Here is a 26,942-nt window from a genome sequence, read left to right as displayed (position 1 = left end):
CTCAAGAACTTTGCTTCAGCAGCCCCTTCCCCTGGGCTTAGCAGTGAGCCTCCTGCCACCCTAAAGAAGGAAGAAACCCTTCCCCATGCCCTGGCAGCTGTGGCAGACAAAGCCAAGAAGGGACTTGGGAAGGAGTCGGCCTGTGTAGCAGTGGGGAAGGGAAGCGGCGGGGCCTAGTAGATGGAGCCCGGGCTCGGAAGTCAGAAGCACTTGGGTTCTCATCCCCACTCCACAGTTTGTCTGCCGGGTGACCTCGGACGAGTCTCTTAACTTCTCTGTGCCTCAGTTCCTTCATCTCTCAAATGGGGTCGAAGACTGTGAGCCACAACTAGGACTGTGTCCTAGGCAGGGATCGATTTGATCCAAATCATCAAGGAGGGTCAGGTTGGAGAGGGGAAGTACGAGGAGGGAAAGGAAGACATGGTTTCCTTTGGGTCGGGTTGGTTCTGTCTTCTCATTTCCAGCGTTAAACTGAACCCTCTTTGGTATGTTTTTAGACTTCTAGAAAAGAAATTAACTTTTGACTGACATGGAGACAAGAAGCGAGACCATCATTTCCTCCCCGTCCTGAGATGCGTGCCCCACACCACCGAGAAAGTGCCAGAGTAAGCCTAAGCCCCGGGGGAGCTTCAGATAAGGGGTCCCCTCAGAGGGGGTGAAGAATCTGGCGTCGTCCTGCCGACCCAGGGACCTCAGTCTGGGCAGCCGAGCCGGACACGGACCGGCCCAAGAGGGTGCTCGAAACCCATCCGGCCTCTCGGTAGAGGCTCGGGGCCTTTGCTTTTATTCATTCATTCCTTCAGTCGTATTTATTTAGCCCTTACTTTGTGCAGAGCATTGTACTAAGTGCTTGGGTAAGTACAGTACAACAATAAAGAGTGACAGTCACAAGGAGCTCACAGTCTTGGGGGAGAAGGGGGTGGGGATGGGGGAGGCAGCCATCTATACAAATGAACAGACATCAATAGAAATAAATAAAATTACAGAACTAGACATAAGGGCTGTGAGGCTTGGAGAGGGGGAAAGAGCAAAGGGAGCAAGTCAGGGTGACGCAGAAGGGAGTGGGAGATGAGGAAGAGTGGGGCTTAGTCTGGGAGGTCTCTTGGAGGAGATGTGCCTTCAATAAGGCTTTGAAGGAGGGGAGAGTCATTGTCTGGTGGATTTGAGGAGGGAGGACATTTCAGGCCAGAGGTAGGACATGGGCCAGGGGTCGTTGGCGAGACAGGCGAGATGGAGGCACAGTGAGAAGGTTAGCATCCGAGAAGGGAAGTGTGTGGGCTGAGTTGTAGGAGAGAAGCGAGGTGAGGTAGGAGGGGGCCGGGTGATGGAGTGCTTTAACACCCACGGTGTGGAGATTTTGTTTGATATGGCAATGGATAGGCAGTCATTAGAGATTTTTGACCTGAGGGGTTTGAGGGGTTTGACATGTCCCGATGGTTTCTGTAGAAAGGTGATCCGGGCAGTGGTGAGTGAAGTGTGGACTGGAGTTGGGAGAGGCAGGAGGTTGGGAGGTCAGCAAGGAGACGGATGCAGTAATCTAGGCGGGAGAGGATGAGTGATGGGATTAACGTGGTACCAGTTTGGAGGAAGAGGAAAGGGCAGATTTTTGCGATGTTGTGAAGGTGGAACCGACAGGATTTGGTGACAGATTGAATATGTGGGTTGAATGAGAGAGCGGAGTCAAGGATAACACCAAGGCTATGGGCCTGGGAGATGGGAAGGACGGTGGTGCCGTCTACAGTGAGGGGAAATTCTGGGAGAGGACCTTCTGTTTCCCGCTACTATGAGCAGCTAGAGTCCCGGGAGAGAAATATCTTTTAAAATATTTTTTGAATGGTATTTGTAAAGCCCTTATCTAAGTCTCGGGCCCAGTTCTAAGTACTGGGCTAGAGACAAGCTAATTGGGTTGGGCACAGTCCCTGTCCCTCGTGGGGCTCACGGTTTTAATCCCCATTTCCCAGACGAGGGAACCGAGGCCCAGAGAAGTGAAGTGGCTTGCCCTCGGTCACACGGCAGACAAGCGGCAGAACCGGGATTAGAATCCAGGTCACTGGGACTCCCGGGCCCATGCTCTTTCCACTAGGCCACGCTGCCTCTCAGTGCTTGGTGCATTGTATGTGCTTAACAAGTACCACAAGTATTCATTATTCCAAGAATTATGACTATTCTAATTCCTACCAGAGAAGTAGAGGACTGTTTCCCCCATTTACCCTCCAAAAAGTGATTTTAGTGGATGGGAGAGATGGTATTTGTTAAGCGCTCACTACGTATCAGGCCCTCTTCTAATCACTGGGGTTGATACAAGCTAATCAGGTTGGGCACAATCCCCGTCCCACATGGGGCTCACAGTCTTCATCTCCATCTTCCAAATGAAGTTAAGTAAAGAGAGGTGAAGTGAGTCGCCCAGAGTCACCCAGAAGACAGGAGGCAAAGCTGGAATTGGAACCAGGCCCTTCTGCCTCCCAGGCCTGTGCTCTATCCACAAGGCCATGCTGCTTCTCAGTCCTTGGCACAGAGTAAGCACGGAACAAATACCCCAGTTATTAATAATGACAGTTGTTATAACAAGAGAAGTACAGGGCGGTTTCTCCCACTTCCGCTCGAAAAACTTAGCTTAGTGGGTGGGAGAGACAAATAGACGAGGCGAAAGTTACGAAGACAAAGTCTCCTGTTGAAGCTGGCGGGTGACCCTCGGCCCTGCGACTTTGAACCTAAGAACCAGTGCAGGAGTCCATGATAGAGAGAGCGAAGATGGCCTTGCACGGTGCCATCTTCGCTCCCATGGTCCTTCCAGGAGGCATCTTCACCCTGGGGCATGGAAGAGGAGGAGGAGGAGAAGGGGGAGAAGAAAGAGGAAGTAAGAGGAGTAGGGTCGGGGAGGGACGAGGAGGAGGAGGACTACTACGCATCACCGTCTCCCCTGTGCAGAGAGAATACCGTGCCAAGCCCTGGGAAAGAATTCCCAGGCGAGAACTGAAGTAAACCTTAATAATAATTATGGTACTTGTTAAGTGCCTGATATGCAGAGAAACAGCGTAGCTCAGTGGAAAGAGCACGGGTTTGGGAGTTAGAAGTCATGGGTTCGAATCCCAGCTCTGCCACTCGGCAGCAGTTTGACTGTGGGCAAGTCACTTAACTTCTCTGTGCCTCTGTTGCCTCATCTGTCAAATGGGGATTAAGACTGTGAGCCTCACGTGGGACAACCTGATTACCCTGTATCTACCCCAGCTCTTAGAACAGCGCTCTGCACATAGTAAACGCTTAACAAATACCAACAATAGTATTATTATTATTATATGCCGAGCACTACTGTGAGTGCTGGGGTTGATTCAAGTTAATCAGGTTGGGCACAGTCTCTGTCTCATGTGGGGCTCATTCTCTTAATCCCCGTTTTATAGATGAGCTCACTGAGGCACAGAAGTTAAGTGACACGGTCTAGTGGCTAGAGTACGGGCCTGCGAGTCAGAAGGTCATGCGTTTTAATCCCGGCTCCACCACCTGTGGGCTGTGTGGCCTTGGACAAGTCACCTCACTTCTCTGTGCCTCAGTGACCTGATCTGTAAAATGGGGATGAAGAATGTGAGCCCTGTGTGGGACGTGGACTGTGTCCAACCGGATTTTCTCGTATCCACTTCAGTGCTTAGTACAGTACCTAGCTCACAGTAAGTGTTTCCCAAATACCATTATTGTGATTCTTCTCATTATAACCCAAGCAGGAGACATGTGGCAGAGTCCAGATTAGAACCCAGGTTCTTCAGACTGCCAGGCCCGTGGACGATCCACTCAGCCAGGCTTTAACTGCCATCTCGATGTGGATGATTTCCAAATCTACCTCTCCAGCCTGGGCCTCTGTTTCCTTTTTTCTTCATGGCATTTTCTAAGTGCTTACTATGTGCCAGACACTGACCTAAGCACTGTGGTAGAAACAGGCTAGTCGGGTTGGGCACATTCCCTGTCCCACTGAAGCTCCTAGTCTTAATCCGTATTTTACAGCTGAGGTCACAGAGTCCCAGAGAAGTGAAGCGCCTTGCCCAAGGTCACACAGCAGACGAGTGGCAGAGCTGGGATTACAACTGATGTCCTGCTGACTCCCAGGCCTGTGCTCTAGCCAGTAGGCCAAGTTGCCTTGCATTTCCTTCTGCCTTCCCGCGAGCTCGTCCTCTAGACCCTGAACAGGGAATGTGTCCATTTGTTCTCGTATTGTAGCCTCCCAAGCGCTTGGTGCAGTGCTTTGCACACAGTAAGGGCTCAATAAATACCATCGAATGATCGAAGGAATGACATCTCTACTCGGATGTCCCGCCGACACCTCAAATTTAACAGGTCCCAAATAGAACTCCTCGTATTCCCACCCACATGCTCCTATCTCCACCCAAACACTCCTCTTCCAAATTCTTTCCCGTCGTTATAGACCACGCCACCATCCTCCCCCCACCCTCAAGCCTGTAACCTTGGCATTATGCTCAGTTCATCCCTCATTTGGTAACCTTGGCATTATCCTTGGCTCACCTGGCATTCGGCCTGCTTATTCAACCTATCACCAGATCTTGGAGGTTTTCTCTTCACGATTCTAAAATCCACCCTGTCCTCTCCATCCAAACTGCTACCCCACAGATCCAAGCACTTCTCCACTCCTGATGGGATGGGAGTTTGGCTGGATATAGTGGATAGAGCCCGGGCCTGGGAGTCAGATGGTCATGGGTGCTAATCCCAGCTCTGCCACTTTTCTGCTGCGTGGACTTGGGCAAGTCACTTGATTTCTCTTTGCCTCGGTTCCCCCATTTTGCAGATGAGGGAACCGAGGTGCCGAGAAGTGAAGTGACTTGCCCTAGGTCACACGGCAGACGAATGGCGCGACTCAGACGAGAACCCAAGTCCTCTGACTCCCTGGTTTGTGGTCTGCACACGGTAAGCCTGCAGTAAATGGAACCCATTGACTGGTTGCTCCTTCCACTAGCCCACAGCCATTCCTCCCCCTAGTGGTGAAAAATCAATCCAAGGTATTTAGTGAACACTTACTAGGAGGAGAGCACTGTACTAAGCACTTGGGGGAGTCCAATACAATAGAATTAGTGGATACGTTCCCTGCCCATAAGGAGCTAACAGCCTGGAGTCTAAAAGACCAGCTTTTTGGTTTTCCTAATTCCCGCTTCTTCAAACTTCACTATTTTGGGCTTCCTAAAAGTGATGAATGTGAGGCCGGGAAGAAGAGTGAGGTTTGCCGGTCGGAGCTGGGATTTTGAGGTTTTTCTGCTGCTTGGTTTGTTCCCTAGTGGAAATAGCACAGGCTCGGGTGTCAGGAGGCCCTGGCTTCTGATCCTGGCTCTGCCACTCATCTGCATTGTATTTATTTATATTAATAGCTGTCTCCCCCTCATGTCTGTAAGCTCATGGTGGGCAGAGATGGTGTCTGTTATATTGTTCTACGCTACTCTTTCCAAGGGCTTAGTACAATGGTCTGCACCTAGAAAGGGCTCAGGAAATGTGATTGACTGACTGTGGGGGATATTAGGCCAGTCACCTCACTTCTCTGGGCCTTTAGTGACCTTATCTGTAAAACGGGGATTAAGACTGTGAGCCCCGTGGGGCACATGGACTGTGTCAAACCTGATTCCCTTGTATGTACCTCAGTGCTTAGAACAGTGCCTGCCTGGCACATAGGAAGTGCTTAACAGATCCCATGCATTCAGTCATATTTATTAAGTTCTTCATGTGTGCAGAGCACTGTGCTAAGTGCTTTGGAGAGTCCAATATAGCAGTGGGCAGATACGTTCCCTGCCACCCTGCTACTTAGACTACGTCCCTTGTGGGGAACAGACTTGACTGAACTGTTATCATCATCATCATCATCATCATGAGCCCCACACAGACAGGGCCTGTGTCCCACCTCACTATCAGATGGATACAGTACTTGTCCCACTGGCTAAGTAAGAGAGAAAACAGGTACTGAATTCCTTTTTACAGCTGAGGGAACAAAGGCTCTGCTAAGTGAGGTGATGAGGATGGGATTTGTCAAGCACTGACTATGTATCAAGCACAGTTCTAAGGGCATGGGTAGGTCCAAGCTCATTGAGTTTGGTACTTCCCTTTCCCACATGGGTGTCTCGATCTTAATCCCCACTGTAGAGATGAGGGCACTGAGGCTCAGAACAGTGTCGTGACTTGCCCCCAGTCACCCAGCAGATGAGTGGAGCCGGGATGAAAACGCAGAAGCCCTGACTCGCAGCTCTGCACAGGGCCAACTGTCCGGTATCTTGCTGGGGATTTTATGGGTAGACTTGTAAGTCTTGACTTATCGTTCAGAGATTTTATGATACACCTAGATCACCTCAACCCAAATCAACCCCCAAATTACCCCAGCAAAATCATCATGGAGGTTAAATTATAAATGGGCATTAATTTCTGATTGATCTCCATTTTACAGAGGAGATGACTGGGACCCAGAGAAGGGAAGTGACTTCTCCAAGGTCACCCAGCAGAGCAGAGACAAAACTGGAATTAGAACTCAGGTCCTTCTGACTCCCAGGCCGGGACAATAGCCCCGAGACCTCCTCTGCTTCTCCTGGTAAAGTATTCCCCTTCCTCCCTCTCGGCCCAGGGAAGTTGGCCAGACTAGGCATAGAGCTCAGTTCCTCTTCAGCCTGGCTTCTTCTCTATTTTCTTTTTCTTTGAAATGACATTTAAGTGCTTACTTTTTGTCAAGCACTGTTCTAAGCCTTGGACTAGCTACAAGCTAATCAGCTAGGTCAGTCAGTCAGTTGCATTTATTGAGTGCTCACCGGATGCAGAGCACTGTACTAAGAGCTTGGGAGGCCTTCCCCGACTAAGTCCTCCTTTCCTCCTCTTCCACTCCCTTCTGTGTCACCCTGACTTGCTCCCTTTATTCATCCCCCCAGCCCAGCCCCCCGGCACTTATGTCCATTGATTGATTTCTATTATTATCCATCTCCCCCTTTAGACCTTAAGCTCATTGTGGGCAGGGAATGTGTCCTTTTATTGTTCTATTGCCCTCTCCCAAGCGTTTGGCCCACTGCTGTGCACACAGTAATCACTCGCTAAATAGGATTGACTGACTCTTCTCTTCAGCCTGGCTCCCTCCCTCCTTTTTTTTTTTTCCTTTTAAATGACATTCGTTAGATTCTGTGTCAAGCACTGTTCTAAGCTCTCCAATAGCTATAAGTTAATCAGGGCGGGCACTGTCCCTGCCGTCCATGGGGCTTACAGTCCTCATGCCCATTTTACAGAAGAGGCAACTGAGGACCAGAAAAGTCAAATGACTTGCCCTAGGTCCCACAGCAGACAGGTGACAGAGCTGAGATGAGAATCCAGGTCCTCTGACTGACAGGGCCCCAGGCTCCAGTCACCAGGCTAGGCGGCTTCTCCACGGCCTTTGGGAAGACGTCACCAAAGGCCAAGTCAAATGGGACTGAAGCACCCAGCACCCTAGCTTGTTGTGGGTGGGGAATGTATCTGCTTATTGTTCTCCTGTGCTCTCCCAAGCGCTTAGCACAGTACTTTGCACAGAATAAGCACTCGATACATACGATCGTATGTATGGACGAATGAATAGCTCGGCCCAGCTCACCTCAACTTGGGCCTCTTGGGTAACTTGGCCTGGCTCAGGGCCCAGGATGGTCAAATCCATGACCCAGTGTGCAAATCTGTTTGGAAGAACCCCCCCCCCCGGGAAACCTAGGGGATACTGGAGGGAGGGAGTGGGTGTTCAATGTCATCTGAGGCTCTTGATATTTCCCATCACTAACCACGTCGTCGATCAGTCCGACCACCATTCGTTACTCAGGTTGGACGGTCAGTCCTATGTAGTGAGCGCTTACTGTGTGCAGAGCACTGTATTAAGCACTTGGGAGGCCTTCCCCAACTAGGCCCTCCTTTCCTCTTCTCCCACTCCCTTCTGCTTCGCCCTGACTTGCTCCCCTTATTCATCCTTCCTCCCAGCCCCAGGGCACTTATGTCCATATCTGTCATGTATTATATTAAAATGTCTGTATCCCCCCATAGAATGAGCGCTTACTGGGTGCAGAGCACTGTACTAAGCTCTTGGGAGAGTACACTGTAACACCTAGACACATTCCCTGTCCACAGTGATCTTACAATCAAGAGGAGGAGACAGACATTAATAGAAATCAATATATTTTAGATACACACGTAAGTGCTATGGGGCTGAGGGAGGGGTAAATGAAGAGGAACCAATCCCAGTTGTTCTTTTTTTTTAAATTGGTATTTGTTAAGTCCTTATTGTGGGCCAGGTAGTGTGACAGTTTGGGAGCAATACAAGCTAATCAGATTGGACACATTCCATGTCCAAAGTCCACCTGAGGTGCAGAGAAGTGAAGTGGTTTGTCTAGTGTCACCTAGCAGAGAAGTGAAGCGGTTTGTCTAGTGTCACCTAGCAGGCAAGTGGCAGAGCAGGGTCCTCTGACTCCTAGGCCCAAGCTCTAGCCACTGGACCACCCTGCCTGTCTACAAGGATTTGATTTTTTTATTCTCTCTGAACTTTCATTCAGTCGTATTTCATGCTTGTCTGCTTTCAGCCAACGCTTAACAAATACCATAATTATTATTCCTATAATTCATTCATTCATTAAATCATATTTCTTGAGCACTTGCTGAGTGCAGAGCCCTGTCCTAAATGCTTGGACGAGTACAGTCTAACAATAAACAGACAGATCCCTTGCCCTCAGTGAGCTGACCCTCTAGAGGGGGAGAAAGACACTAATAGCAATCAATAAATGACAGACCTGGAGTTAAATGGTGTGGGATTTTGGCGGAGTGGGGGGTGGAGATGAAAGAAGGGAACAAGTCAGGGCGACGGAGAAGAGAGTGGGAGAAGAGGAGAGGGGGGCTTAGGGAAGGCTTCTTTGTGCAGAGCACCATAGGAGATGCCTGGGACAGTCCCATAGGCAGGAGATACTCCCCCTGCCCTTGAAGATCTGATGTCCCCTGAAATGCGCGCCAACCTTTCTTGGTTCTTTTTCATGACAGGGAAAGACCTAGTTAAAGACAAATATCATTCTCCTTTTTATTCCCTAAATAACTGGGGGGGCATGGGGGAGACTGTCTGGCTATAGTTTGGTCAACAACTTCTGTCCTGCTCTATCCACCATTAGTGGGGTATTTGACCTTCCCCCTCAGCCCCCGCCCCCCACATTCCTCCCCTCCCAGCACCACAGCACTTATGTTCAAATATTTCATTTTTTTATTTGTATTGCCATCTGTCTCCCCCACTGTAGACTGCTCTGGCTCCTTGTGGGCAGGGAATATGGCTGTTTATTATTGATTCAATCAGTTGTATTTATTGAACACTTAATGTGTGGACTGTAGTGCAGAGTACTGTACTAAGCAATTGGGGAAATGCAGTTCAACCATAAATAGTGACATTCCCTGCTCACCATGACCTTACAGTCCAGAGAATTGTTGTATTGTCCTCTCCCCAGTGCTTAATACGGCGCTGTGCACCGTAAGTAAGAGCTCAGTAAGTACGACTGAATTAATTGAGTGAATGAATGAATGAATGCCCCGCAATGATTTATATTAATGTCCATCTCCCCCTCTGGACCGTAAGCTCATCTGGGGCAGGGAGTGTGCCTACCAACTCTTGTACTGTACTCTTTCACTTGCTTAGTACATTGTTCTGCATGCAGTAAGCACTGAAGTGTCTGCTAGGAGACCTTGGGCAAGTGATTTCACTTCCCTCAGCTTCTCTTTCCCCTTCTGAAAACAGGGGCTCAATACCCGTTCTCCTTCTTCCTCGGACCGGGACCTCCTTCTTGGGCAGTCAGTGTCTGATCTGGTTATCTGGCGGTTGTCCCAGTGCTTAGTATAGTGCTCGGCACACTGTGAATGCTTACCAGATACCACCGTTATTACCGTGGTCATTGTTGTTATTATTAGGAAAGGAAAACTGAGGCCCATCACTTCTAGTTGATTTTAAGCTACCGTGAGGGCAGGGATCCAGAAACTTCACAAACTGTGCATTGTGTTTAGAGGCTATGTCAGAGACAAGTTTATTTCCCCTGAGTGCTAGCAGGGACTGCTGGTTAAGTGGCAAAATTGTCTCTGTCCATCAAGGCTAGCTTAACTCCAAGCAATACAGAGTTTCTCTACATACCCTTGGAACAACATTCATAGAGTATCAGAAGAATACAGTAGAAGAGAAATCCTTTAGAATAGAAAGCAGTGAGCCCCACAGGCGTTTTCCATCTGCTTTGTTCTAGGTGATCTGATAATACTGATAAGCAGGGCCAGGGGGTCTCGATTAGCACAAGAGAGTCATTTGTTCTCTGTAACTAAGTGGTCTTGAGTCAATCCAGTCCTTAAGTGACTTGAGTCATTGCCAGAATCGTCCTGAGTAAATCAAGTGTAAATGAAGTGAAGAGAGTGGTCAAGCAGGCCTAAGATGGGAACAGCTCAGAGAGGGAGGTCAGAGACAAAGACAGGGAGACAACTGCAGGACCAGTTAACCCTTGTGCTTCCCCGCTACCAACGTCAAGCATCGTGCCCTAGTGGAAAGAGCACGGGCCTGGGATCCGGAGGATCTGGGTTCTACTCCCGTTTGTACGAATTGCTTGCCGGTGCACCTCGGCCAAGACGCTTCACTTCTCTGGGCTTCAGTTTCCTCTACTGTAAAAAGGGGATCAAATACCTCCCTCCTGTTCTCTCTCCTACTTTCATTCATTCAGTCTTTCATTCCATCGTATTTATTGAGCGCTTACTGTGTGCAGAACACTGTACTAAGCACTTGGAAAGTACAATTGGGCAACAGAGAGAGACAATCCTTACCCAACAACGGGCTCACAGTCTAGAAGGGGGAGACGGACAACAAAACAAAACAAGTAGACAGGCATCTGTAGCATCAAAATAGATCAGTAGAATGATAGATCTATACACATCATTAATAAAATATATAGAATCATAAATATGTACGAAAATACACAAGTGCTGTGGGGCAGGGAAGGGGGTAGAGCCCAGGGAGGGAGTAGAGGCCATGGGAAGGGGAGGAGGAGCAGAGGAAAAAGAGAGGGGCTCAGTCTGGGAAGGCCTACTGGAGGAGGTGAGCTCTCAGTAGGGCTTTGAAGAGGGGAAGAGAGCTAGTTTGGCAGATGTGAGGAGGGAGGGCATGCCCTCCGGGCCAGAGGTAGGATGTGGGCCAGGGGTCAAAGGTGGGACAGGCGAGAACGAGGCCCAGTGAGGAGGTTAGTGGCAGAGGAGCAGAGTGTGCGGGCGTGGCTGTAGAAGGAGAGAAGGGAGGTGAGGTAGGAGGGGTCGAGGGGATGGAGAGCTTTGAAGCCAAGAGTGAAGAGTTTTTGCTTGATGCTAAGGTTGATAGACAACCGCTGGGGATTTTTGAAGGGGGGTGGGGGTGGGGGGTGTGACATGTCCAGAGCGTTTCTGTAGAAAGATAATCAGGGGCAGCAGAGTGAAATATAGACTGGAGCACAGGGAGGCAGGCGGATGGGAGAGAAGAGTTGGCATGAGTCCATGGGCTTAATCTCAGCCAAGCAGGATTCATCTCTCTTCTTTCTTTCCACAGAAAATCACCAACCGGGTCTTGGGAAGAAAGGCCATGAAAGAGTAATGAGGAGGAACGATCCTTCTGGACTCCAAAGGGCTATTTATTCCTGGGATCCAGCACTGATCTGGGGGTGAACGATCTGTGTTTTTATGTGCCGCATGGATGCCTGTTTCGGGTCATTCGCTGGGCCTGTGTTAATCTAGGGAGGGATCGATTTGATCCAAATCATCAAGGAGGGTCAGGTTGGAGCGGGGAAGTACGAGGAGGGAAAAGAAGACGTCGGTTCCTCGGTGTGGGGTTGGTTCTGTCTTCTCGTTTCCAGCCTTCAACTGAACCCTCTTTTGTATGTTTTTATCTTTTTAGAAAAGAACTTAAATAACTTTGGACCGACATGGAGAGAAGAAGAGAGAACATCATTTCCTCCCTGTCCTGATATGTGTGTCCCACACCATCAAGGAAGTGCCGGGGTAAGCCAAGGCCCCGGGAGGGAGGGAGGGGCTTCAGATACTGGAGTTCCCCCCGCAGGGGAGTTGGGGAATCCGGCCCCCGTCCTGCCAACCCAGGGACCTCCGTCTCGGCAGTCGAGCCGGTCACGGACCGGCCCAGAAGGGTGCTCGAAACCCACCCGGCCTCTCGTTAGTGGCTCAGGGCCTTGACTTTGATTCATTTGTTCATTCAGCCATATTTATGAAGCACTTTGTGCAGAGCACTGTACGAAACATGTGGGAAAGTACCGTACAATAATAAGGAATGTCAGTCGCTGCTCGCAAGAAGCTCACTGTACTGGGGGAGGAGGGAGCAGGGAGTCAGCCATCCATACAGATGAAGAGACATCAATACACATAAATGAAATTACAGAACTAGACATAAGTACTCTGGGGCTTGGAGAGGGGGCAAGAGCAAAGGGAGCAAGTCAGGGAGACGCAGAAGGGAGTGGGAGATGAGGAAGCATGGGGCCTAGTCAGGGAAGGCCTTTAGGAGGAGATGTGCCTTCAGTAAGGCTTTGAAGGAGGGGAGTCATTGTCTGGTGGATTTCAGGAGGGAGGGCGTTCCAGGTCAGAGGTAGGAGGTGAGCCAGGGGTCATTGGAGAAACAGGCGAGATGGAGGCACAGTGAGAAGGTTAGCACCCGAGAAGGGAAGTGTGTGGGCTGAGTTGCAGGAGAGAAGCTAGGTTAGGTAGGAGGGGGCCAGGTAATGGGAGTGCTTAAACACCAATGATGAGGAGTTTTTGTTGGATATGGCGCTGGATAGGCAGTCATTAGAGATTTTGAAGGAGGGGGTTGACATGTCCCGATGGTTTCTGTAGGAAGATGATCCAGGCAGCAGAGTGAAGTGTGGACTGGAGTCGGGAGAGGCAGGAGGTTGGGAGGTCAGCGAGGAGGCGGATGCAGTAATCTAGGAGGGATAGGATGAGTGATTGGATTAACGTGGTAGCAGTTTGGATGGAGGGGAGAGGGCAGATTTTAGCAATGGTGGGAAGGTGGGACCGACAGGATTTGATAGTGGATCGACTGAGTGGATTGAATGAGAGAGTGCAGTCAAGGATAACACCAAGGTTACGGGCTTGGGTGACGAGAAGCACGGCGGTGCCATCTACAGTGAGGGGAAAGCCCGGGAGAGGACCTTCTGTGTCCTGTTCCTGCTACTATGAGCAGCTGGTGTCCTGGGAAAGAAATGTCTTTTTTAAAAAAAATTTTAATGGTATTTGTAAAGCACTTACCTATGTCTCTAGCCCAGTACTTAGAACTGTGCCTGAGACAAGCTCATTGGGTTGAACACAGTCCCTGTGCCACGTGGGGCTCACGGTTTTAATCCCCATTTTCCAGATGAGAGAACTGAGGCCCAGAGAAGTGAAGCGGCTTGCCCCGGGTCACACAGCAGACCAGCGGCAGAACTGGGATTAAAATCCAGGTCTTTGGGACTCCCGGGCCCATGCTCTTTCCACTTGGCCACACTGCTTCTCAGTACTTGCTGCATAGTACGTGCTTCACAAATACCACAAGTATTCATTATTGCAAGTATTATGATTATTCTAATTTCTACCAGAGAAGTAGAGGACTGTTTCCCCCATTTACCCTCTAAACTGTTATCTTAGTGGCTGGGAGAGATGGTATTTGTTAAGCGCTCACTATCTATCAGGCACTTTTCTAAGCACTGGGGTGGTTACAAGCTAATCAGGTTGGGCACAATCCGTGTCCCACATGGGGCTCACAGTCTTCGTCTCCACCTTCCAAATGAAGTTCAGGAAAGAAAAGTGAAGTGAGTCACCCAGATTCACCCAGCAGACAGGAGGCAAAGCTGGAATTAGAACCCAGGTCCTTCTCCCTCTCAGGGCTGTGCTCTATCCATGAGGCCATGCTGCTTCCCAGTCCTTGGCACAGAGTAAGCACTGAACAAATACCCCAGTTATTAATAACGACAGTTGTTATTACAAGAGAAGTACAAGGCGATTTCTCCCACTTCCGCTCAAGAAACTTAGCTCAGTGGGTGGGAGAGACGAATAGACGAGGCGAAAGTTACGAAGACAAAGTCTCCTGTTGAAGCTGGCGGGTGACCCTCGGCCCTGCGACTTTGAACCTGAGAACCCGTGCAGGAGTTGATGATAGGCAGTGTTGGCGCCTTGCACGGTGCCATCTACACTCCTTCCTTGGTCCTTCCAGAAGGCATCTTTTCAGTGGGCATGGAAGAGGAGGACGAGGAGGAGAAGCAGGGAGATTGGGAGGAGGAGAAGGGGGAGAAGAAAGAAGAGGAGGGGGAGAAGGGGGAGAAGAAAGAAGAGGAGGGGTAGGGTTGGGGGAGGAGGAGGACTATTAAGTGTCTCTGTCTCCCGTGGGCAGAGAGAGCACTGTGCCAAGCACTGGGAAAGAATTCCCAGGCGAGAACTCAAGGGAGCCTGGATAATGATTATGGTATTTGTTAAGTGCCTAATATGTGCCAAGCACTATTGTAAGTGCTGGGGTTGATTCAGGTTAACTAAGTTGGGCACCGTCCCTGTCTCGTGTGGGGCTCATTCTCTTAATCCCCATTTTATAAAAGAGGTCACTGAGACACAGCAGTGAAGTCGCACGGCGTAGCGGCTCGAGCACGGGCCTGGGAGTCAGAGGTTCATGGGTTCTAGTCCCGGCTCCATCACCTGGGGGCTGGGTGGCCTTGGGCAAGCTACTTCACTTCTCTGTGCCTCAGTGACCTCAACTGTAAAATGGGGATGAAGAATGTGAGTCCCTTGTGGGACGTGGACTGTGTCCAACTGGATTTTCTCGTATCCACCCCAGTGCTTAGTACAGTGCTTGGGGCATAGTAAGTGTTTCCCAAATACCATTTTTGTGATTCTTCTCATTATAAGCCAAGCAGCAGACATGTGGCAGAGCCAGGATTAGAACTCACGTCCTTTAGGCTCCCAGGCCCGTGTTTGAGTCACTAAGCCAGGCTTGAACTGCCATCTCCATGTAGATGACTCCCAAATCTACCTCTCCAGCCTGGGCCTCTCTCTGTCATTTTTTCTTAATGGTATTTTTTAAGTGCCAGGCACTGCGACTAAGCAATGGGGTAGAAACAGGCTAGTCGGGTTGGGCACATTCCCTGTCCCACTGGGGCTCCTAGTCTTAATCCCTATTTTACAGCTGAGGTCACTGAGTCCCAGACAAGTGAAGCGCCTTGCCCAAGGTCACACAGCAGATGAGTGGCAGAGCTGGGATTACAATTGATGTCCTGCTGACTCCCGGGCCAGTGCTCTATCCAGTAGGCCAAGTTGCCTGGCATTTCCTCCTGCCTTCCCGCAAGCTCGTCCTCTAGACCCTGAGCAGGGAATATGTCCGTTGGTTCTTGTACTGCAGTCTCCCAAGCACTTAGTAGAGTGTTGTGCACTCGCTAAGGGCTCAATAAGTACAGTAGAATGATCAAATGAATGACCTCTCTACTCGGATGTCCGGCCGACACAGATTTAACACGTTCAAAATAGACCTCCTCGTATTCCCACCCACATGCTCCTTATCTCCACCTAAACACTCTTCTTCCGAATTCTTTCCCATCATGGTAGTCCACGCCACCAGCCTGTAACTTTGACATTATCCTCGGCTCATCCTTCATTCAACCTGCAAAGTTAACCTATTACCAAATCCTGGAGGTTTGATCTTCATGTTTCTAAAATTCACCCTTTCCTCTCCATCCAAACTGCTACCCTACAGATCCAAGCATTTCTCCTATCCTGACAGGATGGGAGTTTGGCTGGATGTAGTGGAGAGAGCACAGGCCTGGGAGCCAGAAGGTCATGAGTTCAAATCCCAGCTCTTCCACTTTTCTGTTGCGTGGACTTGGGCCAGTCACTTGATTTCTCTTTGTCTAGGTTCCCCCATTTTGCAGATGAGGGAACCGAGGGACAGAGAAGTGAAGCGATCCGCCCCAGGTTACAAGGCGGACCAGTGGCGGAGCTGAGATGAGTAGCCAAGTCCTCTGACTCCTCCCTGGTTTGTGCTCTGCACACGGTAAACCCTCAGTAAACGGTAAAGCCCTCGATAAATAGGACTAACTGACTGGTTGCTCTTTCCACTAGCCCACACCCATTCCTCCCCATGGTGGTTAAAAATCAATCCAAGGTATTTATGGAACACTTACTAGAAGCAGAGCACTCTCCTAAGCACTTGGGGGAGTCCAATACAATAGAATTAGTAGACACGTTCCCTGTCCATAAGGAGCTCAGAGTCTGGGGTGTCAAAGACCAGCTTTTGGATTGTCCTATTTCCCTCGTCTTAGAACTTCAGTATTTTTGGCTTCATAACTGAGAGGAATGTGAGGCCGGGGAGAGAAATGAGGTTTGCCGGTCAGAATAGGGATTTTGAACTTTTTCTGTTGCTTGGTTTGTTCCCTAGTGGGGAGAGCACAGGCTTGGGTGTCAGGGGGACCTGGCTTGAGATCCTGGCTCTGCCCCTTGTTTGTCATTTATTTATTGATATTAATGTCTGTCTCCCCCTCATGTCTGTAAGCTTGCCGTGGGCAGAGGCGGGTGTTTGTTAGATGGTTCTACTGTACACTTCCCAAGGGCTTAGTCCAATATTCTGAGACTAGTCCATGTGCTTGACTGACTATGGGGGATATTAGTCCAGTCCCGTCACTTCTCTGGGCCTCAGTGATCTAATCTGTAAAATGGGGATTAAGGCTGTGAGCCCCGTTGGGCACATGGACTGTGTCAAACCTGATTCCCTTGTATGTACCTCAGTGCTTAGAACAGTGCCTGCCTGGCACATAAGAAGTGCTTAACAGATCCCATGCATTCAGTCATATTTATTAAGTTCTTCCTGTGTGCAGAGCACTGTGCTAAGTGCTTTGGAGAGTCCAATATAGCAGCGAGCAGATACATTCCGTGCCTACCGCCTACTTTGACTATGTCCCTAGAGCCACAGACTATGTCTGTGGGGGGGATAGACTTTGCTGAACTTTTATCATCATCATCATGAGCCCCACACAGACAGGGCCTGTGTCCGACCTCACGTTCCAATGGATGCCGTGCTTGTCCCACTGGCTAAGTAAGAGAGAAAACAGGTATTGTATCCCATTTTACAGATGAGGGAACAGAGGTCCTGCTAAGTGAGGTGATGAGGATGGGATTTGTTAAGCACTTACTATGTGTTGAGCACAGTTCTAAGGGCCCGGGTAGGTCCAAGCTCATCCAGTCCTGTCCAACGTGGGTGTCTCGATCTTAATCCCCATTTTACAGATGAGGGTACTGAAGCACAGAGCGGTGAAGTGACTTGCCCCCGGTCACCCAGCGGACGAGTGGAGCTGGAATGAAAACCCCGAAGCCCTGACTCCCAGCCCTGCATTCCTTCCACGGGGCCGACTATCGGGTATCTTGCTGGGGATTTTATGGGTAGACTTGTAAGTCTTGACTTATTGTTCAGAGATTTTATGATACACCTACATCACCCCAACCCAAATCAACCCCCGAATCACCCCAGCAAAATCATCGTGGGGGTTAAATTATAAATGGGCATTAATTTCTGATTGATCTCCATTTTACAGAGGAGATGACTGGGGCCCAGAGAAGGGAAGTGACTTCTCCAAGGTCACCCAGCAGAGCAGGGACAAAACTGGAATTAGAACTCAGGTCCTTCTGACTCCCAGGCCCGGGCAATAGCCCCGAGACCTCCTCTGCTGCTGCTGGTAGAGTATTCCCCTTTCCTCCCTCTAGCCCCAGGGTAGTTGGCCAGACTAGGCATGGAGCTCAGTTCCTCTTCAGTCTGGCTACAGGCTAATCAGGTAGGGCAGTCAGTCTGTCAGTTGCATTTATTCAGTGTTTACCTTGCGCAGAACCCTGTACTGAGCGCTTGGGAGGCCTTCCCCCAATAAGCCCTCCTTTCCTCTTCTCCCACTCCCTCCTGTGTAGCCCTGAGTTGCTCCTTCTATTCATCCCCCCGGCTCAGCCCCCCGGCACTATGTCCACTGATTGATTTCTATTACTATCCGTCTCCCCCTCAAGACCGTAAGCTCGTTGTGGGCGGGGAATGTGTCCGTTTATTGTTCTATTGCCCTCTCCTAAGCTTTTCACCCAGTGCTCTGCACACAGTAAACACTCAGTAAATATTATTGACTGACTGACTCTTCAGCCTGGCTCCCTCCCTCCTTCCCTCTTTTTATTTTTCTTTTAAAAGACTTTCATTAGATGCTTACTCTGTGTCAAGCACTTTCAAAGCCCTGCAGTAGCTACAAGTTAATCAAGGTGGGCACAGTCCCTGCCGTCCATGGGGCTTACAGTCCTCATGCCCATTTTACAGAAGAGGCAACTGAGGGCCGGAGAAGTAAAGTGACTTGCCCTAGGTCCCACAGCAGACAGGTGGCAGAGCTGAGATGAGAATCCAGGTCCTCTGACTGTCAGGGCCCCAGGCTCCAGTCACCAGGCTAGGCGGCTTCTCCATGGCCTTTGGGAAGACGACACCAAAGGCCAAGTCAAATGGGGCTCAAGCGCCCAGCACCCTAGCTCGTTGTGGATGGGGAATGTATCTGCTTATTGTTCTCCTGTGCTCTCCCAAGCGCTTAGCACAGTACTTTGCACAGAATAAGCGCTCGATACATACGATCGAATGAATGGACGAATGAATAGCTTGGCTCAGCTCACCTCCACTCGGGCCTCTTGGGTAACTTGGCCTGGCTCAGGGCCCAGGACGGTCAAATCCATGACTTGGACCCAGTGTGCCAATCTGTTTGGAAGAAACCCCGCCCCCCCGGCCCCCCCCCGGGGAACCTAGGGGATATACTGGAGGGAGGGAGTGGGTGTTCAATGTCATCTGAGGCTCTTGATATTTCCCGTCTCTAACCACGTCATCGATCAGTCCGACCACCATTCGTTACTCAGGTTGGACTGTCGGTCGAATATATTGAGCGCTTACTGTGTGCAGAGCACTGTATTAAGCACTTGGGAGGCCTTTTCCGATTAAGCCCTCCTTTCCTCTTCTCCCACTCCCTTCCACTTCGCCCTGACTCGCTCCCTTTTTTCATTCCTCTTCCCAGCCCCAGGGCACTAATGTCCATCCCTGGCATGTATTATATGAATGTCTGTCTCCCCCCTGTAGAATGAGCGCTTACTGGGTGCAGAGCACTATACTAAGCTCTTGGGAGAGTACACTATAACACCTAGACACATTCCCTGCCCACAGTGATCTTACAATCAAGAGGGAGACAGACATGATTAGAAATCAATATATTCTAGATACACATGTAAGTACTATGGGGCTGAGGGAGGGGTGAATAAAGGGGAGCCAATCCCAGTACTTCTTTTTTTAAAATTGGTATTTGTAAAGTCCTTACTATGTGCCAGGTAGTGTGTCAGTTTGGGAGCGATACAAGCTAATCAGATTGGACACAGTCTATTTCCACAGTCCAACTGAGGTGCAGAGAAGTGAAGCGGTTTGTCTAGTGTCACCTAGCAGGCAAGTGGCAGAGCAGGGTCCTTTTGACTCCCAGGCCCATGCTCTAGCCACTGGACCACCCTGCCTGTCTACAAGGATTTGATTTTTTCATTCTCTCTGAACTTTCATTCAGTCACATTTCATGCTTGTCTGCTTTCAGTCAGCGCTTAACAAATACCATAATTATTATTCCTATCATTCATTAAATCGTATTTCTTGAGCGCTTGCTGAGTGCAGAGCCCTGTCCTAAATGCTTGGATGAGTACAATCTACAAATAGACAGACATAGTCCTTGCCCACAGTGAGCTGACCCTCTAGATGGGAAGAAAGACACTAATAGCAATCAATAAATGACAGACCTGGAGTTAAATGGTGTGGGATTTGGGGGGGTGGGGGTGGCGATGAAAGAAGGGAGCAAGTCAGGGCGACGGAGAAGAGAGTGGGAGAAGAGGAGAAGGGGGCTTAGTCAGGGAAGCCTCCTTCGTGCACAGCACCATAGGAGATGCCTGGGACAGTCCCATAGGCAGGAGACACTCCCCCTGCCCTTGAAGATCTGATGTCCCCTGAAATGCGCGCCAACCTTTCTTGGTTCTTGTTCATGACAGGGAAAGACCTAGTAAAAGACAAATATCATTCTCCTTTTTATTCCCTAAATAAATGGGGGGAACATTGCCTGGCTATAGTTTGGTCAACAACTTCTGTCCTGTTCTATCCACCATTCGTGGGGTATCTGACCTTCCCCTTCAGCCCCCCACCCCCAACCCCCCCCACCGGCCCCCATATTCCTCCCCTCCCAGCACCATAGCACTTGTGTCCAAATATTTCATTTATTTATTTGTTTTTGCCATCTGTCTCCCCCCTTCTAGACCGCTCTAGCTTCTCTTGGGCAGGGAATGCAGCCGTTTATTATTGATTCAGTCAGTGATATTTATCAAACACTTACTGTGTGCAGAGAGTACTGTACTAAGCACTTGGGAGAGTCCAATTCAACAATGAATACTGACATTCCCTGCTCACAATGACCTTACGGTCCAGAGAATTGTTGTCTTGTCCCCTCCCAAGTGGTTAGTCCAGTGTTGTGCACAAAGTAAGAGCTCAGTAAGTAGGATTGAATTAATTGAGTGAATGAATGTACAATTAGGGATTTAAATTAAGGTCCGTCTCCCCCTCTGGATGGTAAGCTCATTTTGGGCAGGGAGAGTGGCCTCTTTCCTCTGCTTAGTACAGTGCTCTGCATGCAGTAAGCACTTAAGTGCCTGCTGTGTGACCCTGGGCAAGTCACCGAACTTCTCTGTGCCTCCGTTCCCTCATCTGCAACATGGGGAGTCGAGCTCTACGGGGCCCCGGATGAGTCATTTCCCTTCCCTCGGCTTCTCTTTCCCCTGCTGAAAACAGGCGTTCGGGACCTGTTCTCCCTCTTCCTCAGACCGGGATCTCCTTCTGGGGCAGACGGTGTCTGATCGGGTTAGCTCGTGATTGTCCCAGTGGCTAGTATAGTGCTTGGCACAGAGTGAACGCCTTACGGATGCCACCGTTATTACCATGGTCATGGTTATTATTAGGAGAGGAAAGCTCTGGTCTTTCATTTCTGGTAGATTTTTAGCTACCTTGAGGGCAGGGGTCCAAAAACTTCGTGAACTGTGCATTGTGCATTGTGTTTAGAGGCTAGGTCAGAGACCAGTTGATTTCTATGAGTATTAGTAGTGAGTCTCTGGTTTAGTGGCAAAATTATCTCTGTCCATCAAGGCCTGCGCAACTCCAAGCAATACAGAGTTTCTCTATAGACCTTTGGTACAACGTTTAAGATTATCAGAAGAATACAGTACCAGGGAAATCCTTTAGAAGAGAAAGGAGTCAACCCCCAGGCGTTTTCCATCCAACCCCCCATCTGCTTTGTTCTAGCTGATCTGATAATACTGATAAGCAGGGCCAGGGGTCTTGATGAGCACAAGAGAGAGTCCTTTGGTCTTTGCAATTAAGTTGTCTTGAGTCAATCCAGTCTTTAAGTGATGTGAGTTACTCCACTTGATTGACTCAAGACAATTCTGGCTATTGAAGTGATGTGAGGTGATCCAGCAGGTCTGGGGCTGAAACCACTCAGAGAGGAAGGTCAGAGACAAAGAAAGGGGGGACAACTGCAGGACCAGTTGAACCTGAGTGGAGCTGCCAAGCTACCAACTTCAACCGTCATTGCCCCAGTGGGCAGAGCACGGGCCTGGAAGTCAGAGGATCTGGGTTCTCGTCCCAGCTTGGCCGGTTGCTTGCTGGAGTAGCTTGGCCAAGACGATTCACTTCTCTGTGCTTCAGTTTCCTCAACTGTAAAATGGGGATTAAACACCTATTCTCTCTCTTACTTAGATGGCACGCCCCATTGTGTCAGACCTGATTAACTTGTACCTGCCATAGCACTTGGAACCTGGATTGACACATAGTAAGCGCTTAATAAATGCCATTATTATTACTACTGTGAGGAGGAGGAGGAGGAGGAGGAGGAGGAGGAGGAGGAGGAGTAATAGTAGTAACTCTATTGTATTGTACTCTCCCAAGCCCTCAGCATAGTGCTCTGCACTCGGGAAGCACTCAGTTAAGATGATCGATTAATTGATCGAATGAAAATTTGATCGACTGAGTCCTTTGCCGTGGATCGTCCAGCTCAGATCCCTATGTCTTTCAGCTCCGAGATGCCCCCAGGTGAGCAGTCCCAGGATGACCAGACACCCGCCATCACCATCCCCGCAGAAGCCGCCGAGCCACGGAAAGGTGGCCGCCCACCACCCCCTTCCCTCCCTCCCCGCCAGAGGCCACCGACAGAGGGCCAGGCCTTCCTCCGGAGCGACTCCGGGTGGCCTCCGCTCTCAGCGTCCATCCCGTCGGCCAGGGTGTGGCCGGCCCTCCCGTCTTCATCGTTCGATCCCCGGTATTTATCCAGCACTAACTACGGGCGGAGCCCCGTACTAAGCTCTCGGGAGAGTCCGATCCCACAGAATTAGCAGACCGGTTCCCTGCCCATAGAGAGCTAACAGTCTGTAAGAGGAGGGAGCTAGACATTAATAGGAATGAATAATGGGTGGAGGGTGGGAATGTATCTGTCTCTTGTGTTGTCCTCTCCCAGGGTGGTTAATACAGTGCTCTGCACAACAGTAAGCGCTCAATAAACACCAATGACTGACTGACCGCCTCCTGCCTCTGACAGACTGGAGGTTCTTGAGGAGCGGGGAGACGGGGACTGAACTTTTTTGTAGAAAAATCATCTCTCTCTCTCATTCAACCTGGATATTCAGTGTGTCATTAGATCCTGTCAGTTTAACCTTCACGCCATCAGTCAGATGGCTTTCCTCTCCATCCCAACCGGTAGTCCGCTTAGCCGAGCGCTTGTCCTTTTACCGCCTCGATCCCTGCCTCCTGCCTCTCCCCACTCCAGCCTTGACTTCACTGTGCTGCCCGGATGATTTGTCTACAGAAACATTCAGTTCCTGTCTCCCCGCTCCTCAAGAACCTGCAGCGGTTGCCCGTCCACTTCTGTGTCGAGCAGATACTCCTTACCCTTGGTTTTCAAGTGTTGGATCACCTCGCCCCCTTCCTTCACCTCACGGCTCTCCCGCCGCAACCCGGATCGCCCTCCCGCTTCCTATCCGACGGACGACGGCTCCTCGCCCGGTCAAAGACTTATTGAGGGTGTCTCCCCTCCGAGCAGCCTTCCCGTCCTCATTTGTTCTCTCGGTCTGTTCTGCATCGCCCTGATGGGCTCCCTTTATTCCCCTCACCCGCTCAGCCCCACAGCAGTCTCTCCAACTCCGTAATGTAGTTATTTATTCACATGAATGTCCATCTCCTCCTCTGGACTGTAAGCTCGCTATGGGTGGGAACTGCGTCTACCCACTCTTCTATCGTCCTGTCCCAACCGCTTAGTGCAGTGTGCTTTGCACGGAGCCAGGGCTCAATAAGTAGGATCGATGGATGGATAGGCATCGAATCCCCATATGACAATTGAGGAAACCGGAGAGGTGAAGCAACTCGCTCAGGGTCGCACGGCGCGGCAAATGTCGGAGTGGCGATGAGGACCCGGGGCCCTTGACCCGGCGGGCCGGCGCTCTCGCCGGGACGTAGATGGAAAAGCCGTGCGGCTGGGTGAGGAAAGCTCCCCGTGGCCACGTTTTCCTCCAGCTCCAGCCTGGACCACTAGGACCACTGGACCAATAGGCGGTAGAAGCTGTGTCTACAGTCCAGGAGGCCACAAGGCCCCCTCTTCCCCGCATGGTCACGAACCCTCATCCTATTCAATCTCACCTGGGACGGAGCCTAGAAGCGACTCCACGTGCAGAGGCCCAGCTCGGGGACCGCTCGACGGACAAGCCCGCGTCGGGCTTCTCGGCTCGGGATTCAACAGAGTAGCCTCAGGACGGCGCTCTGCACATAATAATAATAATGTTGGTATTTGTTAAGTGCTTACTATGTGCAGAGCACTGTTCTAAGCGCTGGGATTATCAGGTTATCCCACGTGAGGCTCACAGTTAATCCCCATTTTACAGAGGAGATAACTGAGGCACAGAGAAGTTAAGTGACTTGCCCACAGTCACACAGCTGACAAGTGGCAGAGCAGGGAGTCGAACCCATGACCTCTGTCTTCGACGCCCAGGCTCTTTCCACTGAGCAGTGAGCACTCGGTCGATAGGCCTTCATTCAATAGTATTTATTGAGCGCTTACTATGTGCAGAGCACTGTACTAAGCGCTTGGAATGAACAAGTCAGCAACAGATAGAGACAGTCCCTGCCGTTTGACGGGCTTACAGTCTAATCGGGGGAGACGGACAGATGAGACCACGGACAGGCCTGTGCCCGGCCTGATGATCGGGAACCTCCCCCGGTGCTTAGCACATCGTTGGGCATCAGAGTAAGCACTTGATAAATTAAGTCCGGGGGCGCCCGTGTCTGTGGCGACATGGAGGCCAGCCCCGGGCCAGGGCGGGCCCGGGATCACGGAGCCCACAGATCTGGGGTCTGGGTCCCGCCGGTCCCTCTCGGTGTCCCCGGCCAGATGGGACCCTAAGGAAGCAACACGGTCTAGTGGATAGAGCGCGGGCCTGGGAGTCGGAAGGTTCTAATCCAGGCTCTGCCACTCAATTGCTGTGTGACCCTGGGTGAGTTACTTTACTTCTCTGCACCTCAGTGACCTCATCAGTCAAATGGGAATTAAGATGGCGGAGCCCCATGCAGGACAGGGACTCCGGCCAACTGGACTCTCTTGTGCCTACCTCAGTGCTTAGGACAGTGCCCGACACACAGGCATCGCTGAGCACATAACAGGAACAACCAAGAACCCTTTGGGAACTCTGTGTGCAAAGCACTGTAGTAAGTGCTTGGGAGAGTATAATCTAACAACCAACAGACACATTCCTGCCCCCAAGGAGCTCACAGTCTAAGGGGGGAGACAGACGTTAATACAAGTCAATAAAGAACTTCCAGATGCGTACTCGTTCTTATGCCACCCAGTCGTCTCCGATCCGTAGCGACGCCCCGGACGCTTCTCTTTGGGAATGACCCGCTTCCATCACCATCGTTCCGGTAGCGCGTCCGAGGGTATTCTCGGTAAAAATTCATTCATTCAATAGTATTTACTGAGCACTTACTATGTGCAGAGCATTGTACTAAGCGCTTGGAATGTAGAAATTGGCAACAGATACAGTCCCTGCCCTTTGATGGGCTTACAGTCTAATCGGGGGAGACAGGCAGACAAGAACAATATGGAGGCAGTCTACTTTTGACTCTCTCCTACGCAGCTGCCGCCCGGCACGATACGGGTAGATACCCGTGTGGCGTGGGGGCGATGGGAGGCAGGATGAATGAAGCAGTAAGAGGGGCACCAAAAAGCGTGGGAGTGCCGTGCGTGTAGAGCACTGTACGGAACGCTTGGAAAGGACAATTCGGCAGCAGAGAGAGACAATCGCTGCTCACGCTGGGCGGACGGTGCAGAACGGGGGAGACAGACCTCAAAAGAAGTCAGCAGGCATTGATATAAACCAACAGCATTATGGGTCTATACACATCCAAACAAATGGAGAGTCCATCAATCCATCAGTCAGTGGTATTAACTGAGTGCTTACGGTGGGCAGACTACTGTAATAAGCACTTGGGGCTGGGGGGCGGGGGAGGAGGGAGGAGGTTTACAGTGCAATGGGGTTGCTCGACATGTTCCTGGAGAAACTGACCCCGAAATCCATTTCAGCTGGCTATGTCCATCATTGGTTGGAGAGAAAGTGGAGGAGGAGAGGAAACACTTCAAGGGTACATATCCAAGCGAGTAGATGACCCAGAAAGGAGAGGGAGTAGAGGGAACGAGAGGCTTAGCTGGGGAAACCCCGTCAGGGGAGATGACCCTTTAAGGATTTGAATCTGGGGAGAGCGGCCATCCATCAGATAGGATGGGGGAGGCCGTTCCGGGCCGGAGGCGGGACGGGGGAGAGGTGGGTGGAGAGAGAGGAGATGGAGGTACAAGTGAGCGGGTTGGCATTAGAGGAGCAGAGTGTGCGGGCTGGCTCGGAGCGGGGAATGGGTGAAGTTAGGTAGGAGGGGACGAGTCTTTCAAGGCAACGGTAAGGAGTTTCTTTTGGATGTGGAGGTGGATGGGTATCTCCCAGAGGTTCCGGAGGAATGGGGAAACATGGACTCGATGCTCTTTTTGTGAAAAAAGATCTGGGCAGCAGAGTGAAGGATGGGCCAAAGGGGAGAGAGCAGGAGGGAGAGAGATCAGCGAGGAGGTTGGTGCCGTAGTTAGAGAGGGGTATCGGATAAGTGTTTGGATCATCATGGTAGCCGTTGGCATTTTTCTTTTTAATATAATGGTATTCATTCCACACTTACTATGTGCAGGCATTATACCAAGTTCTGGGCCCTGTCCTAAGTCTCGGTGGTCTTGCTGAGCCCCGGTTTGGATGCAGAAGAAAGCGTGGAATTTTAGAGATGTCGCGAAGGTAGAAGAACCGCCAGGTTTGGGTGACGGATCGGGTCAGATGAGAACGATGAATGGAAGATAAAGCCGAGGGTACAGGACCGGTGAGATGGGGACTTTGAACTCAACGCGACTTATCTATCGAGGACTTGCCGCGTGCGGAGCTCTGTACTCGGCTCTCAGGAGAGCGCGATCCAACCGAAAGGGAGCGGATGGGGAACGTGACTACCTATCTAATAACCCCCCCAACGCCCCCCCCCCCCCCCGCCCAATCCTCCCACCTCTCGCTCATCTCTTCTTGCCCTAATGGCCTCACTAGATCCTCAAAATCATCAAGTGTGATGGCCCTAAAATCTCCCTTAAAGGCTCTTCTTCCTCCAGTCCCCTCTTTGACTCTCCCGTCCTCCTTAGTGTTCTCTCCAGAAGAGGTCTCTGTCTTCCTCTCAAAATCTACCTAACCTCTGTATCCCCACCTCCCGTCACGTCGGAGGGACCTGGGGGGTCTCAGCCCGGCTCCGCCTCGTGATGACTGTGTGACCTCGGGCTAGTCGTTGACCTTCTCGA

General features: G+C 50.6%; 1 long non-coding RNA gene across 3 annotated transcripts; it reads left to right on the top strand.

Moving 5' to 3' along the window:
* Nucleotides 1–467: 467 nt before the first annotated feature.
* Nucleotides 468–22,407, top strand: LOC103167520. Of its 3 annotated transcripts, XR_003758970.2 has the most exons (5): nt 468–605; nt 11,552–11,663; nt 11,897–12,000; nt 17,245–17,374; nt 21,791–21,829. It is a non-coding gene; the product is annotated as an uncharacterized LOC103167520 (long non-coding RNA). The 3 variants fall into 3 exon arrangements; XR_003758973.2 differs by lacking the exon at nt 17,245–17,374 and having other exon boundaries at nt 475–605; XR_003758972.2 differs by lacking the exons at nt 17,245–17,374; nt 21,791–21,829 and adding an exon at nt 22,107–22,407 and having other exon boundaries at nt 476–605.
* Nucleotides 22,408–26,942: the final 4,535 nt, after the last annotated feature.

The sequence above is a fragment of the Ornithorhynchus anatinus genome, chromosome 4 (genome assembly GCF_004115215.2).
Source record: "Ornithorhynchus anatinus isolate Pmale09 chromosome 4, mOrnAna1.pri.v4, whole genome shotgun sequence".
In the NCBI taxonomy this organism is placed as follows: domain Eukaryota; kingdom Metazoa; phylum Chordata; class Mammalia; order Monotremata; family Ornithorhynchidae; genus Ornithorhynchus; species Ornithorhynchus anatinus.
Note: the sequence above shows the minus strand (reverse complement) of the source record. Positions and strands in the feature narration are given on the sequence as shown.